Source organism: Mus musculus, chromosome 17 (assembly GCF_000001635.26).
Source record: "Mus musculus strain C57BL/6J chromosome 17, GRCm38.p6 C57BL/6J".
NCBI classification, from domain to species: Eukaryota; Metazoa; Chordata; class Mammalia; order Rodentia; family Muridae; genus Mus; species Mus musculus.
In genome coordinates this window covers 31,283,287-31,298,286 of record NC_000083.6, presented here as the reverse complement: position 1 = coordinate 31,298,286, position 15,000 = coordinate 31,283,287, and the positions used below count along the sequence as shown (strand labels likewise).

At 47.3% G+C, this 15,000-nt stretch overlaps 1 protein-coding gene and 1 long non-coding RNA gene across 6 annotated transcripts in view; one reads left to right on the top strand and one right to left on the bottom strand.

The window, feature by feature from the left end:
* The window catches only part of Slc37a1 (solute carrier family 37 (glycerol-3-phosphate transporter), member 1), a 55,575-nt gene extending 52,423 nt beyond the window's left edge, over positions 1-3,152 (bottom strand). The window contains exon 1 of one of the 4 annotated variants that reach the window (XM_006524097.4): positions 2,032-3,152. The gene's annotated coding sequence lies outside the window, so the exon portion shown is untranslated. Of the gene's footprint in view, positions 1-1,371 lie in introns of all 4 variants that reach the window. The other 3 variants (NM_153062.2, XM_011246396.3, NM_001242427.1) reach the window with 3 other exon arrangements.
* Positions 3,153-3,425: 273 nt separating this feature from the next.
* Gm30139 lies at positions 3,426-12,803 on the top strand. 2 transcript variants are annotated; one of them, XR_001782201.2, is made up of 3 exons: positions 3,426-7,726; positions 12,057-12,195; positions 12,763-12,803. It is a non-coding gene; the product is annotated as a predicted gene, 30139 (long non-coding RNA). The 2 variants fall into 2 exon arrangements; XR_385529.4 differs by lacking the exon at positions 12,763-12,803 and adding an exon at positions 8,953-9,057 and having other exon boundaries at positions 12,057-12,528.
* The last annotated feature ends 2,197 nt before the right edge of the window (positions 12,804-15,000 follow it).

Genomic DNA, 15,000 nt, shown 5'->3' with positions numbered 1-15,000 from the left:
AACCCTGTCTCGAAAAACAACAACAACAAAGCAAAAACAAAACAAAATTTCAGGTCATGAAGGCTACTGACACAGCCTCTCGGAGTCCAAGACATAGCTTTCCCTCTAAGATGGCAGTTCTCAGCCTGTGAGTCTCCGCCTCAACAGGGGTGCATATCAGATATCCTGCAGATCAGATATTTACATTACCTACCATGCATTTCAGTAGCAAAATTACAGCTATGAAGGAGCAATGAAATAACATGAGGAATTGTATTTAAGGGTCACAGCATTAAGAAAGGTTGAGAACCGCCGTTCTAAGAAGAGATGAGGCTAGCCCAGCTAGGTGGGCTTCATACCTAGGCCAATTCCAGGCGTTTCATTTTCCTAGGGGGTGGGAGTGGGGGTGGGGCATGCCTTCTCAGGCACAAGTACACTTCCTCCTGCCTATCCCTGAACGGAAGGGGAGCACGTGGCTCTGCTGACAGGCCTTGGCATCTAGCCCAAGGAAAGTAGTTAAAGTAGTTTTTAAATGTCACCTCTTAGAAACTCCCAGTGAATTTCAGCCCATTAGAGAAAAGGACAGGAAGGCAGTGTGATCATTGGACAGGGAAAGGAGAGCAATTAGGAGTTTTTCCATGGTGAGGCAGCACCCGACCAGGCTCAGGAGCACACAGAGAGCCCAGCCAAGCAAGAGTTGAGGGACGGACAGACACACCCACGATCCTCCCAGCTACCGGGCTCTGAGCTACCCAGAACCCATCAACCCTTCAAGGAGACTCAGGAGTGGGTGGGAGTTAGCAAAAGCAAGAGCAATGCCCCAAGGGGGGTTTTCCAGTCTTTAGCACACAGGCAACATCAAGGCAGCCTAAGGCAACCTGTCAAAATGATGGCACTTTATAAAAGGGCAAACCTGGGAACCAAACTCCCTCCAAAAGCTTCAAGAGTTTTGTTTTAAACCAAGACAAACACTAACTCCTCTAATCGAGCCCTTTCTAAGCGTTTAAAGGCTCCATTGGCCGTGGGAGATAAACAGAAACTGTTATTTTCACTTGTCCTGAGCTTAAATACAAGGAGTCAGAATTCTATCCACCATAGCTCTTAGCCCACTCACAGCAAACAACGCACCCCGGGTGTTCTCCACCGAACCAGACCTGTAACAATACTCCCAGGAACTCAGGGTGCAAACAGGACCCCCAAAAGAGGGAATTCTGTGTAAAGCCGAATAATATATTTACCAACTCGCCCAACTTCACGCAATTTAAGTTCCAGGGCGAGAAGGCAGGTAGGGAGGCAGGCAGGTGCAGAGAGCTCTAAAGACCAGGAAAAAGCACCTTAAGAATTTAAACCAAGAGCAAGGGGAGGGTCTTCCGTTCAAATGCAAATCTTTACCTGCGGGCCACCAAGATCCTTGGGTGGACCCTAAGTGCGCGGAGCTGGGGGACTTTTCCGGTGGTTTAAACCCTTTATTACCGCCCAGACGGTGGCTGTCACTGCGTTGGCCACAGAGCCCGGGCTCCGGGAAGCAGTTCTTTTAGCAAACAAACAACCGGAGCCCAGGGTGCTGGCTGAGAGCTTTCCCAAGGGCTTTGCGAGCCGGCTCCTCCTCCCAGGTCCTACAGCCGCTTGGCCGGGTGGTGAAGGCTACAGGCACGCCCACGTCCCCTACGAGCGGCAGCAGACAAAGCGCTGGGTCTCCGGCAGGCGTCTTCTCACAGCTGTCACTCGCGGCCTGGGGCCGGGAGGGGACCCAGCATCACAGCTAGGCGACCCCAGCCCCCGGGTCTCAGGGAACCTTTTGCTTCCACTTTCCCCGGGAATTCAACGTCACCAGCACCGGATCGCCCCCGCACTGTCTCTCAAGGCCACTCTAGGAGCCCTTACTTCAAAGACGTCCCACTCTAGGAAAAGCGCTTGGTTTGTCCCCGGCTCTCCAGCCACACAGCAGAGGGAGACAAACGGCGGAGAGGCCGAAGCGGGGCCCACGGCAGGTGCGTGGCGGCTGGCAGGTGAGCGCCGCTGGGGAGGGTCCTCCGTTGTCCCCGCGCCTACCTGCGCTCCGCAGCCCGCGTCGCGTGCTTCCTGCCGTCGACTTCCTGGAGCGGCCGCCCTTTCACTTTCCCGGCCCTGTGAACGCCGACCCTGTGCGGCTCCTCCCTCTCCCGCGCGCCCCCTGACCCCGGCCCCGCGCGCGCCCAAGGGATGCTCAGATCGCACACAGCCCGGAGATGCTCAGCTGGAGCATCCTCTAGCTGTTCCTGGGTCCCCACACCTGCCTGTCATGCTCTCCTAGGCCCCGCAGGACGCCGGGCTCTTACTGGCATGGTGCCCAGCAGCCAAACGCTAGCTCCTAGGGGACCTCACCACCACCAGGCTTTTGTCCCCGAGGCGGACCTTACTAATGCCAGCGACATAGACAAGTTCCGAGGTAAAGATTTGCTCCCTCGGAGTCCTGGACTGAGGATGGCCTCTCTCGGCCTACCACATCAAGTGTCAAGAGTCAAGAGCATCCGGTATGCTACAAATGGAGCTGGCACACGCCTGGTACCGCACCTGTGTCAGTGTGATAAATGGCTTGCATGGTTAAGTCCTGAAGGCCAGCCACCCCGGTCATGAGAAGTGCCCTGGCACACAGCTTCCTGGTCAATTCCGGATAATTATCTTTCAAACCCCACACCTCCTGCCAAGAATTGATCCTGGAAAGTCCGGGAAGGGCCTGATTACTTTTCTAAAGGGCATCTGCCTCACGCCTCCACGTGTCGGCCTGGCCTGGCATCCAAAGCCAGTCCTGCCGCTCAGCCCCCTGCCGCAGATCAGCACCTGCCTGGAACAGCAAAACCAGGCAGGAAAACAACTTCCTAGGAACACCCACTGGGTAAAACCGTGCCTAAACCAAAACCAACCCGATGCATGAACAGAGAGAGCCAGGGCGAGGGTGAGGAGTGTTTGGCGGGGGTAACTAGCGCCCTCTTCAGACTGGTTGGTGTACAGGCGGCCCACAGCTTCACTCTCCTCCCCACAGCCCACCCGCGCCACAAGCGCGAACGCAGTCTGCTGAATTGGGGAAGGCCCAGCCATACTTCTATCTACAGGCTTTTGAGAAGTGTTCTGTACCCTACAAGCAAAGTTGACTTCCTGTTTGAGCCACCTGCACCCACATCTCATATAGAAGTGGCCGGGGAACTCTGGCCACTCTACCCTGTTCCTTTGGCTAGATGTTTCCCACCCCACCCCCCTTTTTTTCCTCCCTAACTCTCCATTCCTTGTAGGCAGCAACTCAAGTGGACGCTTACATCTACTCTAGGCGCCTCCTCCCCATGTCACTAGTTCTCAGGCCTGCCATCACCAAGCTTGCTCAAGAGTCCCTTGCCCTTATGCCTGTGTTCCGTGGTTTTGTTTTGTTTTCTGTAGCTGCCCCAAACTACCCCAGCCAAAGTAAAATTTGAGCTCCCCAACTTGATTGACCACTTTTAGAAGGCCTTTCCTTACAACAGAGAACACAGCCTCCCGAGGAAGCTGAGACAGGACCCTGAGGCCAATTGCTCAGCCGAAGAGCCTCAGAAAAACTTCCGGGTTTTTCAGTTCCCAAGAACGAGACTTTCCACATTAGTTAGTTAGGATTTCTTTTCTGAGTCTGTGGTTTTTGAGTGAGCTCAGACTTTGAGAATTGTTGAAATAGAAAGAATTTGAGATATCGTCTCTAGATTCTGTTTAAAAATAACCTAGTGAGGCCAGTTTACCTCCCAGACTCTAGGGGGCGCAGGATCTCTCTCTCTTTCTCTCGTTTTTCATTTTTCAAAACAGGGCTTCTCTGTGTAGCCCTGGGACTCACTCTGTAGACCAGGCTGGCCTCGAGCTCAGAAATCCGCCTGCCTCTGCCTCCCAAGTGCTGGGATTAAAGGCCTGCGCCACCACTGCCCAGCTAGAAAAACCTCGCTTAAGACAGTGAAACAGTTATGGGATTTTTTTTTCTTCCACAAATAAAGAAAAACCAAAATGACAATTTTCGCACAGATACTGGAGTCAGCCAGAAGGAGTCTGATGGCCTGTGTAGAGAGAGCATTTGCTGAAAATGCCAATCTTAGAATCTTAGTTAAGTAAGATTACATTTGCTTATTCCTTCACATAGGACGAGGTATATGCTGTGGATATACCTACACTTTCCTAGAAACATGACACATCGGAGCGATCCTGTTATTTTTGGTCATAGCCACTGCATTTGCAGGCTATGTACTTCCACGAGGACAGATATCCCTCTGAGGAACAGCAGTAATTACACACTTGACTTTCAGCCATCCCACACATCGGAAATACCCTAGTTGAATGAATCTGAGGAGGACTTTCAGTAGACAAAGTAGACAAAGCTATCTTAACAGGCTTCTTCGTATTACACTTGATTTTACCATTCATTATTACAGCCCTAGGAGTCGTTCACCTCTTGTTCCTCTATGAGACAGGTTCAAATAACCCAACAGGCCTAAACTCAGCCGCAGACAAATTCCATTCCACCCATACTAGACAATTAAAGACATTTTAGGCATATTTGTTATAATCCTATTTTTGGGGTTTTATTTGGGGGGGGGTTGTTTTGTTTTTTCGAGACAGGGTTTCTCTGTATAGCCCTGGCTGTCCTGGAGCTCACTTTGTAGACCAGGCTGGCCTTGAACTCAGAAATCTGCCTGCCTCTGCCTCCCGAGTGCTGGAATTAAAGGCGTGCGCCACCACGCCTGGCTATAATCCTATTTTTAAAAATAATCTTAGTCCTGTTCTTCCCAGAGAAGACCCTGGAGATCCTGACAATTATACACCAGCTAACCCACTCCACACCCCACCCCACATCAAGCCAGAATGATATCCCTTATTTGCTTATGCCATCCTGTGCTCCATCCCCAACAAAGTAGGAGGAGTACTAGCCCTAATTTTATCAATCCTAGTCCTAGCTTTCCTACCCTTCCCACATACTTCTAAACCATGCATCATAATCTTCTGCCAATCACTCAAACCTTATATTGAGTTTTAGTAGCAAATCTACTTATCCTAACCTGAATCGGAGGTCAACCCATAGAACACCCCTTTATTATCATTGGACTACTGGCTTCTATTAGTTACTTCTCTATTATTCTAATTCTAATACCCACTCTCAGGAATAATTGAAGATAAAATACTAAAATGCAATCTATGCCCTGATAGTATAGCACTTTGGTCTTATAAACCAAAAATGAAGAGCTGTCATCTCAAGGCATCAAGAAGAAGGAGTATGTCTCCACCATCAACACCCAAAGCTAATATTCTCATTAAGCTACTTCTTGGACAGTACATAAAATTATTTAATACAGTAGAACACTAATGTATATTGCGCATTAATTTATTTTCCGCTAGCATATAAGCAAGTTAATGTTTCATAATATATATTTCAGATGGATCTTTATATGGTTATAAGAAACACTCAAATGTGTTGAGGCAAGATGCGTGTGGGTAAAACTTTTAATACATTTTGAAGTGGAGATTTGTGGTGCTGGCCACAAGGCTGGCAGGTTTTATACTTCAGAGGCTATGAGAAAGCATTGGGTGTTCCCACCATGATCTGTGGACCACGGTCCTCTTGCCTCAGCCTCCTGAGTCCCGAGGTCTATGACTAGCTCCCCCCTGCTCTCTCCCCCCTAGGAATAGCCAGACGCTTTCACATGGTAGGTGCATGTTCTACCACTGTACACCCCAGACCTAGGAGTTATTTTTAAATCAAATTTTAAAAAATTAATGAAAAGACAGAAAAAGAGAAAGAAAGAGAGAGAGAGAGAGAGAGAGAAAGGAAGGGAGAGAGAGAGAGAAAGGAAGGGAGAGAGAGAGAGAAAGGAAGGGAGAGAGAGAGAAAGGAAGGGAGAGAGAGAGAGAAAGGAAAGAAGGAAGGAAGGAAGGAAGGAAGGAAGGAAGGAGTTTGTGTTAGCCCTAGGTAGTGACTTTTTTACCAATGGCACTGTAGGCACTACTACTTGAATTAGGGATGTATTTAGAGAGAGGAGCTTTGATCTATCTATCTATTTTCCTGAGATAGGGTTTTTCTGTATAGCCCCGACTGCCTTGGAACTCACTTTGTAGACCAGGCTGGCCACAAACTCACAGAGATTCTGGGATTAAAGGCAGCACCACCAAGCCTGGCTTGAGCCACGCATTCACAAGTGGCTTCACTAAATGACCTGTAGAAGACAGACTGGGCCAATGTTCTTGTTTCTAAGACCCCTTGGCAATGTCTTCCAGTAGAATAACTTTATTTTATTTTTTCTCCCTATCTGTAGGATATGGGAAGTGACCACACAGGATCTAAACTGGATCCTTACTGGAGTAGGGCTCATATAAAGCCTGGAATCAAATGTGGGGGAGGGTGCAGATCTTTGCAGGTCTCTGCAACTGAACTCTCCTCCAGTGCATCTGTCTCCCATGGTTTCCCTGTGTCTGCTGCATCTGTCTCCCATGGTTTCCCTGTGTCTGCTGCATCTGTCTCCCATGGTTTCCCTGTGTCTGCTGCATCTGTCTCCCATGGTTTCCCTGTGTCTGCTGCATCTGTCTCCCATGGTTTCCCTGTGTCTGCTGCATCTGTCTCCCATGGTTTCCCTGTGTCTGCTGCATCTGTCTCCCATGGTTTCCCTGTGTCTGCTGCATCTGTCTCCCATGGTTTCCCTGTGTCTGCTGCATCTGTCTCCCATGGTTTCCCTGTGTCTGCTGCATCTGTCTCCCATGGTTTCCCTGTGTCTGCTGCATCTGTCTCCCATGGTTTCCCTGTGTCTGCTGCATCTGTCTCCCATGGTTTCCCTGTGTCTTAAGCTTATAGTTAGCACAAGGCCAGATGCATGGAAACAGGAAAAAAAAAAAAAAAAGTCTGACCCCTGTGGTGTCATTCCTGCCAAAACAGCTGGTGGAGACAAATGTGACAAGCGAATTGGACAATTTCTACAAGGTCTCCCCAAAAGGATCAAGAACCTTCAGCTGTGGTTTGGAAAACCATGCAGCTCAAATGAAGAGGGTGTGCTTTTAAAGTTCCCTGTGGGCCTATGTATGTGATGATTTACGAAGAGAGAGTCTGCTTACTGAACACAGTGTGCTAATGCCTCTGTGGGAAACAACAACTCATAGCTTCTTCCTAAAACCCAAGTGGTGTCACTAGCATCTCCGGTCTCCTAGCCTGGGGAAAGTTTGCTTCCTGAGGAAGCCCTGGGTTGCGCCTCCTGAAGCTACGCTGCTCAACAGTGAGTGTCAGTTATTGGCCTCAGGAGCCTGCACCCTCTGTGCCTTCTTACTGTGGTCATGGGAGGTGCTGGGCCCTGGGCTCATCTGGGCACACACTCCTTCCCATTTTGCTTATTGCTTCAACTTCCGCCATCAGGAGCCTTCCTTTTTAACCCTTTGTTTGTTTGGTTGGTTTTTTTATTTTTTGTTTTTTCGAGACAGGGTTTCTCTGTATAGCCCTGGCTGTCCTGGAACTCACTCTGTAGACCAGGCTGGCCTCAGAAATCCGCCTGCCTCTGCCTCCCAAGCTTTTTAACCCTTTTTAAACCCTTTCTAAAAATAGACTTGTATATCTCCCTAACAAATTCAATCTTTGGCTATCATTCAAAGTCACTTTTATTGTGAACATTGCTTTCTGATTCCAGTGGGTAGTGGCCAAGCAAGAGTAGACACAGGATTTCAAACTTCCTGGGACCCTGTGGAGGCCCACTTTACTCTGATGAACTCCCCACTGTGATCATGGCAGGTGAGAGGTGTGGTTTGGGGGAACTGGGTGGAGGTGGGAGGTGAGAGGTGTGGGATGGGGAGGGAGGTGAGAGGTGGGAGGAGACAGGTGGGAGGTGGGGGAGGGGTTGAGAGTTGGGAGGTGGGGTGGAGGAAGGTGTTTGGAAACACCAAGTTTTACTTGTTCTGTTCACTTGTGGATCCTTATCTAGCACTGTGCTTGGCACACTCTAGAAGCTTAAGAAACTCTCACTATTGAAGGAACACTTACAAGGTTTCTATGGAAACAGTAAAACTGCTTTAAATGTCTATGGCCATCCTAATGACTGGGAAAAGGCATCTAAGATGAGCCCTGGACATAAGAGTAATTGGGATGGTGGGGGTGGGGAGGGGTCCTTCAAAGTCTCTTTAGCCAGTTTATTTTGTTACATTGTCCACAAAATAGAGTTTGAGAGCCCACCTTCAGTAAGTCCTGTTCAAGTTTGGTTCTTTGCACAGTTACCTTGTATCAATCACGGCTTTCTAAGACCAGTGGATGAACTTCCGTCCAGGCTTTTCATCTATAAGCCGGGTGCTCAGGAAAGCTGAGGCAGGAAAATTGCCATGCCTTTGGAGTCATCCTGGGCTAAGGTGTGAGACCCTGCTTCAAAAACAAACAAACAAACAAACAAACAAACAAACAAACAGGCTGCTTTCCATTGAGGTCTAGCTATACTAAGCCTGGTCAAGGAGTCCAGCACCCACATTCACCTCCTAAGTGCTCGCTCAGGCTGCTGTGCCCACACCAGCACTTACTGAATGATCCACACCACGGGCCATTTTTCCATGGGCCATTTTTAACCTATGCCGGTCTCAGTTAGCTCTGTTTATCTTATACTCATACTCCCTGCCTGCTACTGTGCTCCCTGCTTCCAGCTTTGGTCCCTGTCTGCTGCTATGCTCCCTGCTTCCAGCTGTGCTTTCTGCCTGCTGCTCCCTGCCTGCTGCTATGCTCCTTACTTCCAGCTGTGCTCCCTGCCTGCTGCTATGCTCCCTGCTTCCAGCTATGCTTCCTGCCTGCTGTGCTCCCTGCCTGCAGCTATGCTCCCTGCCTGCATCTGTGCTCCCTGTCTGCTGCTATGCTCCCTGTCTGCTGCTGTGCTCCCTGCCATGGTGGTCACGGACGCCAACTCTTTGGAACCGTTAGCCCCCAGTAAGTGCTTGGTCCTGTTTTTTATTTTGTTTTTATTTTGATTTTCTTTTGTTCAGTTATGGCAATAGAAAAGTAAGATAGAAACTGCACTCACTCCGAGATGCCTTCTAACCTATTAGACCGGCAAAGAAGAAAAAGGAAGTCTCAGAAGCCCCAAAACAGTGAGTCACATTCGGCTGGTAGAAGTGGGGATTTGCCATCCCAGGAGCCAAAGTAGCAGCCGCATTTATAACCTGTGATAGTTGCTCTTCATCAGCTTCACTGGGTTTTGATTCACCTAGAAGGCATGACACTAGGCTGTGAGGGTGTTTCCTGACAGGATTAAATAAGGAGAGAAGACAGCCTGATTGTGGGTAGCATCACCCTGTGGACTGGGGACCCAGACCTAATAAAAGGGGATAAAGGAAAGAGGCAGCTGAGTGCCTCACTGCAGACATGTGATCCAAACACCTCCTGCTCCCGCTGCCTGGCATTTCCTCTATGATGGTGGATACCTCCTTTCCTAAATCACAAGCCAAAAATCCCTTCTTCCCTATAATTGCTTGGGTCAGATGTTTCCTCTCAGCAGATTAGAGAAGCAAGTGAGCTGTAAACACCCCTCACCACTGTCCTCAACCTATACTCAGTTCTCTAAGTCAGGATTCTACCGTGTGAACTTGGGATGAGGACAGACTCAGGCATTCGGACACTCACACCCCTAGCTCATCTACTGGGACAGTGGGTGCGAGAGTGCTCACTGCCTTGCTCTGCCGTGTCATTAGCATGATCATCTCTTCCCCTCTTATTTTTATTTTATTTTATTTTGATTTTTCAAGACAGGGTTTCTCTGTGTAGCCCTGGCTGTCCTGGAACTCACTCTGTAGACCAGGCTGGCCTCAAACTCAGAAATCCACCTGCCTCTGCCTCCCAAGTGCTGGGATTAAAGGCGTGTGCCGCCACGCCCGGCTCCTCTCTCTCTCTCTCTCTCTCTCTCTCTCTCTTTAATTTTTTAAAAGATTTATTTATTTATTTATTTATTTATTTATTTATTTATTTATTTATTATGTGTACACTGTAGCTATCTTCAGACACTCCAGAAGAGGGCATCAGATTTTTATTACAGATGGTTGTGAGCTACCATGTAGTTGCTGAGATCTGAACTTGGGACCTTTGGAAGAGCAGTCGGTGCTCTTAACCACTGAGCCATCTCACCAGCCTTTCCCTCTCATTTTAAATTGAATTTCCATTTAGCAGAATTATGTGAACTCTTTAACCACAGTTTCTCTTTTTTTCCATTTTCTATTTTATTTTAATTAATTAAAATTTAAATTAGTTTTCATTTATCTTTTTCTTTTTTCCTTCTTTTCTTTTTTTGAGACAGGGTTTTTCTCTGTAGCCCTGGCTGTCCTGGAACTCACTTGTTCTGTAGAGCAGGTGGATCTCAAACTCAGATCTGCCTGCCTCCTGGGTGCTGGGATTAAAGGCATGTACCCCACCACTTGGCATTGACCAAGTGAGATTTATGGTAGCAGGCATTCACTCCTCCTGGGAAGTAGAAGAGTGGGCCTTACCTCCAGTCAGAATTTGGTTGATTACTGCACCCCAGCCACGCCTAGGCATTCCTGGGCATATCCTGCCATACTGGTCATTACCGTAGACCATAGGATTCACAGCTGTAAGGGCATTGATGACTCCTTCCCCAGTGACCTGGGTAACATCTATCAGTATGTTGGAAGTTACCTAGCAGGGAGGAAGCTTCCCCGGCAACATCAACTTGATTTCTCCCTGCCCTGTGACCAGTCTTCCTTTGTCTGAATCAAAAGCTACATAAGTACAACAACTTAAATCCCGATGCATATATGAGTAACGGGTGGTGCTGATACTAAGGTCTAGTTCCCTAATTGGTTCTTGATTTGTTAATAAAGAAGGCTGGGAGCCAATGGCTGGGCAGAAGATATAGGTGGGACTTCCGGTCCCAAGAGGAAAAGGCAGACACAAGGAAGGAGAGGGGCTTTTCTGCCATGCTCTGGAATGAAAAGAAAGCAGCAGTCATGTAAAGTCTTGGGGCAGCTTATGCCTGCAGCCTTGGCTACAGGCAGGGGCTGAGGAGGTTGGTGGTGGCTGATACAGGCACTAAGTTTAGGGCAGGAGGAGAAACAGAGATTATCATTGATGAGGGTATGCCTTTCCAGGCAGGAGATTCTATGTCCAGCAACTGTGCCTAGCCAGCAAGTTCTAAAATAATAAAGCTGTCTGTCCTTGCAGCTCCCGGGCAAAGGTGATAGCGTGTTATTTAAAACTACATGCTACATATATGTACATGTTATGTTTCTATAGAAACACATTAAGTTTCTGTAGAAACTCTGGATCATCTTAATCCTTGGTGTCTTACTCGGGCAACTCTTTTTTTTTTTTTTAAAGATTTATTTATTATTATATGTAAGTACACTTTAGCTGTCTTCAGACCCTCCAGAGGGCATCAGATCTCATCACAGATGGTTGTGAGCCACCATGTGGTTGCTGGGATTTGAAATCAGGACCTTTAGAAGAGCAGTCAGGCAACTTACCACTTTCCTGAGGGCAAATAGTGAACCAGCCTTTCAGTGTTGCTTCCTTCTCTGGCCCTCTGTCCTAGGATCTAATTTACTCTTAGGTATGGGAGGAGTCAGCCTTATGTACCATGTGACTTTGTACCACCACCATCCCCACAGGCCATAGAAAGGTTATTTATATGTAGTGTGTGGCATCAGAATCAGGACTCAGTGAAAGATTGCTGGAGTTCTGTGTTCAGCAACACACACACACACACACACAAACAGAACCAGTTCTAATTATCCAGTTAGTACATGGTACATTCATTTTAAAGAGAAGGGACAGCACACAGCCATATGGCATGGGGTTTTGGTAATGCCGTAAGGGTGCAAATCACTGGGACTGGCATGGTGGCTCACGCCTTTAATCCCAGCACTCGGGAGGCAGAGGCAGGCGGATTTCTGAGTTCGAAGCCAGAACTCACTTTCTACAAAGTGAGTTCCAGGACAGCCAGGGCTATACAGAGAAACCCTGTCTCAAAAAACAAAAACAAACAAACAAACAAAAAGAAGGCGTGCAAATCACTGCAGATATTGCCACATGGAGAATTAGAGAATCTCTTTCTCCTTTCCTTTAACCCTTGGTCTAGGACTCAACAGACACTCAGAGGCTGTTAAGCAACTGAGCAAACTCCTGGAAAAGGAGTCTGACATAAGAGAATAAGATCACAAGCTGGCAGAGGAGGAACTGAAACACTGCCACGTTCCACTTTGAAAGCACTGCATTAGGTATGGTTTTGCCACAGAATATCTGAAATTCTATTTGACATATGTGCGTTGATGACTTCCTAAATGGCAGGCACCTGCCATGTGGCATGTAGCCAAAACTGCTGTCTGTGACATCTTCTGTCTCTACCCTGGCCTACTCAGGCCAAGCTGTTTCTCCCCCTGCTGGGATGTTACTGTGCAATCTCATTTCCTGGGAAGAAGAGCCTTTGTTATTTCTCTCTTGACAACTGTACTTTAACATCATTAAACCATATGCCTCATGGAGGGAGAGAGATAGACATGCAAGTATAGATAGATAGATAGATAGATAGATAGATAGATAGATAGATAGATAGAAACAGAGATAGATAGATAGATAGTTAGAAAGAAAGAAGGAAAGAAAGAAAGAAGGAAAGAAAGAAAGAAAGAAAGAAAGAAAGAAAGAAAGAAAGAAAGAAAGAAAGAAAGAAAGAAAGAAGAGAGATAGATGACTAGATATATTTGGGGCAATTGTTCCATTGTTTCCATATGCTTAACATTGTTTCCAATGTTAAAAATCTAAAAATGTTCAACATCCTTAATCATCAGGGAAATGCAAATCAAAACAACCCTGAGATTCCACCTCACACCAGTCAGAATGGCTAAGATCAAAAACTCAGGTGACAGCAGATGCTGGCGTGGATGTGGAGAAAGAGGAACACTACTCCATTGTTGGTGGGATTGCAGGCTTGTACAACCAGTCTGGAAATCAGTCTGGCGGTTCCTCAGAAAATTGGACATAGTACTACCGGAGGATCCAGCAATACCTCTCCTGGGCATATATCCAGAAGATGCCCCAACTGGTAAGAAGGACACATGCTCCACTATGTTCATAGCAGCCTTATTTATAATAGCCAGAAGCTGGAAAGAACCCAGATGCCCCTCAACAGAGGAATGGATACAGAAAATGTGGTACATCTACACAATGGAGTACTACTCAGCTATTAAAAAGAATGAATTTATGAAATTCCTAGCCAAATGGATGGACCTGGAGGGCATCATCCTGAGTGAGGTAACACATTCACAAAGGAACTCACACAATATGTACTCACTGATAAGTGGATATTAGCCCCAAACCTAGGATTCCCAAGATATAAGGTACAATTTGCTAAACACATGAAACTCAAGAAGAATGAAGACTGAAGTGTGGACACTATGCCCCTCCTTAGAATTGGGAACAAAACACCCATGGAAGGAGTTACAGAGACAAAGTTTGGAGCTGAGATGAAAGGATGGACCATGTAGAGACTGCCATATCCAGGGATCCACCCCATAATCAGCATCCAAACGCTGACACCATTGCATACCCTAGCAAGATTTTATCGAAAGGACCCAGATGTAGCTGTCTCTTGTGAGACTATGCCGGGGCCTAGCAAACACAGAAGTGGATGCTCACAGTCAGCTAATGGATGGATCACAGGGCTCCCAATGGAGGAGCTAGAGAAAGAACCCAAGGAGCTAAAGGGATCTGCAACCCTATAGGTGGAACAACATTATGAACTAACCAGTACCCCGGAGCTCTTGACTCTAGCTGCATATGTATCAAAAGATGGCCTAGTCGGCCATCACTGGAAAGAGAGGCCCATTGGACACGCAAACTTTGTATGCCCCAGTACAGGGGAACGCCAGGGCCAAAAAGTGGGAGTGGGTGGGTAGGGGAGTGGGGGTGGGTGGGTATGGGGGACTTTTGGTTTAGCATTGGAAATGTAAATGAGCTAAATACCTAATAAAAAATGAAAAAAAATCTAATGCTTAGCAGTTAACATGTGCATGTTTGAAAATGTATATATGTATTTTTCCCTAGACACTTTAGCCTCTCACTCTTGTAAATCTTGGTGCTAACATGAACAGAAACAACTATCTGCTTATCACAAACTAACTTCTGACTGTCACAGTTACCTGTGTCAGGAATCTTTGGCATGAAAGAAACCCATCTAAAAGCAATTAAAAGTTCTCCAGAGATGTTATGATGGTTTGTATATGCTCATCCCAGAGAGTGGCACTATTAGAAGGTGTGGAGTAGGAGTGTCACTGTGGGTGTGGGCTATAAGACCCTTTCACTAGCTGCCTTTAGATGAAGATGTGGAACTCTCAGCTCCTCCTGCACCATGCCTGCCTGGATGCTGCCATGTTACTGCCTTGATGATAATGGATTGAACCTCTGAACCTGTAAGCCAGCCCCAATTAAATGTTGTTCTTTATAAGACTTGCCTTGGTCATGGTGTCTGTTCACAGTAGTAAAACTCTAACTTGTTGACAGACCAAATGTCCTTAGCCTACAGTGAGAGAGACAGCCGTTGGGCTGGGGTGCCACCCAATGAGAGTGCTAACTTAGCATGTGTGAGAGCTTGGGTTCCATCCCACAGAACAAATCAAAACAGCCAAAACCCAAAGAAAGTCAGTGTGCTGGTTTGAGTGAGAAATGTCTCAGGCATTTGAACACTCGGTTAGATTAGTGTTGCCATGTAGGGAGGTTTAGGTGGTACAGGGCTACTGGGGAAGTCACTCAGTGGCTTTGAGATGACAAGCCGAAGGACACTTCCAGTTTGCTGTCTCTGCTGTGTGTTTGGGGTTGAGATGTGACCTCTCTGTTTCCTGCTCCTCCGAGCATTCCTGGAACATGCCGCCTTGGTTCGCTGTCATCATGAACTCTTACCCTGTGCCAGAATAACCCCTTTCTCCCGAAAGTTAGCTTGGCTGTAGTGTTTTATACAAACAACAGGAAAGAGACCAATACAGTCAGCAACATCAGCGTAATTAATAAGAGGTGCTACCGATACAGAGTGC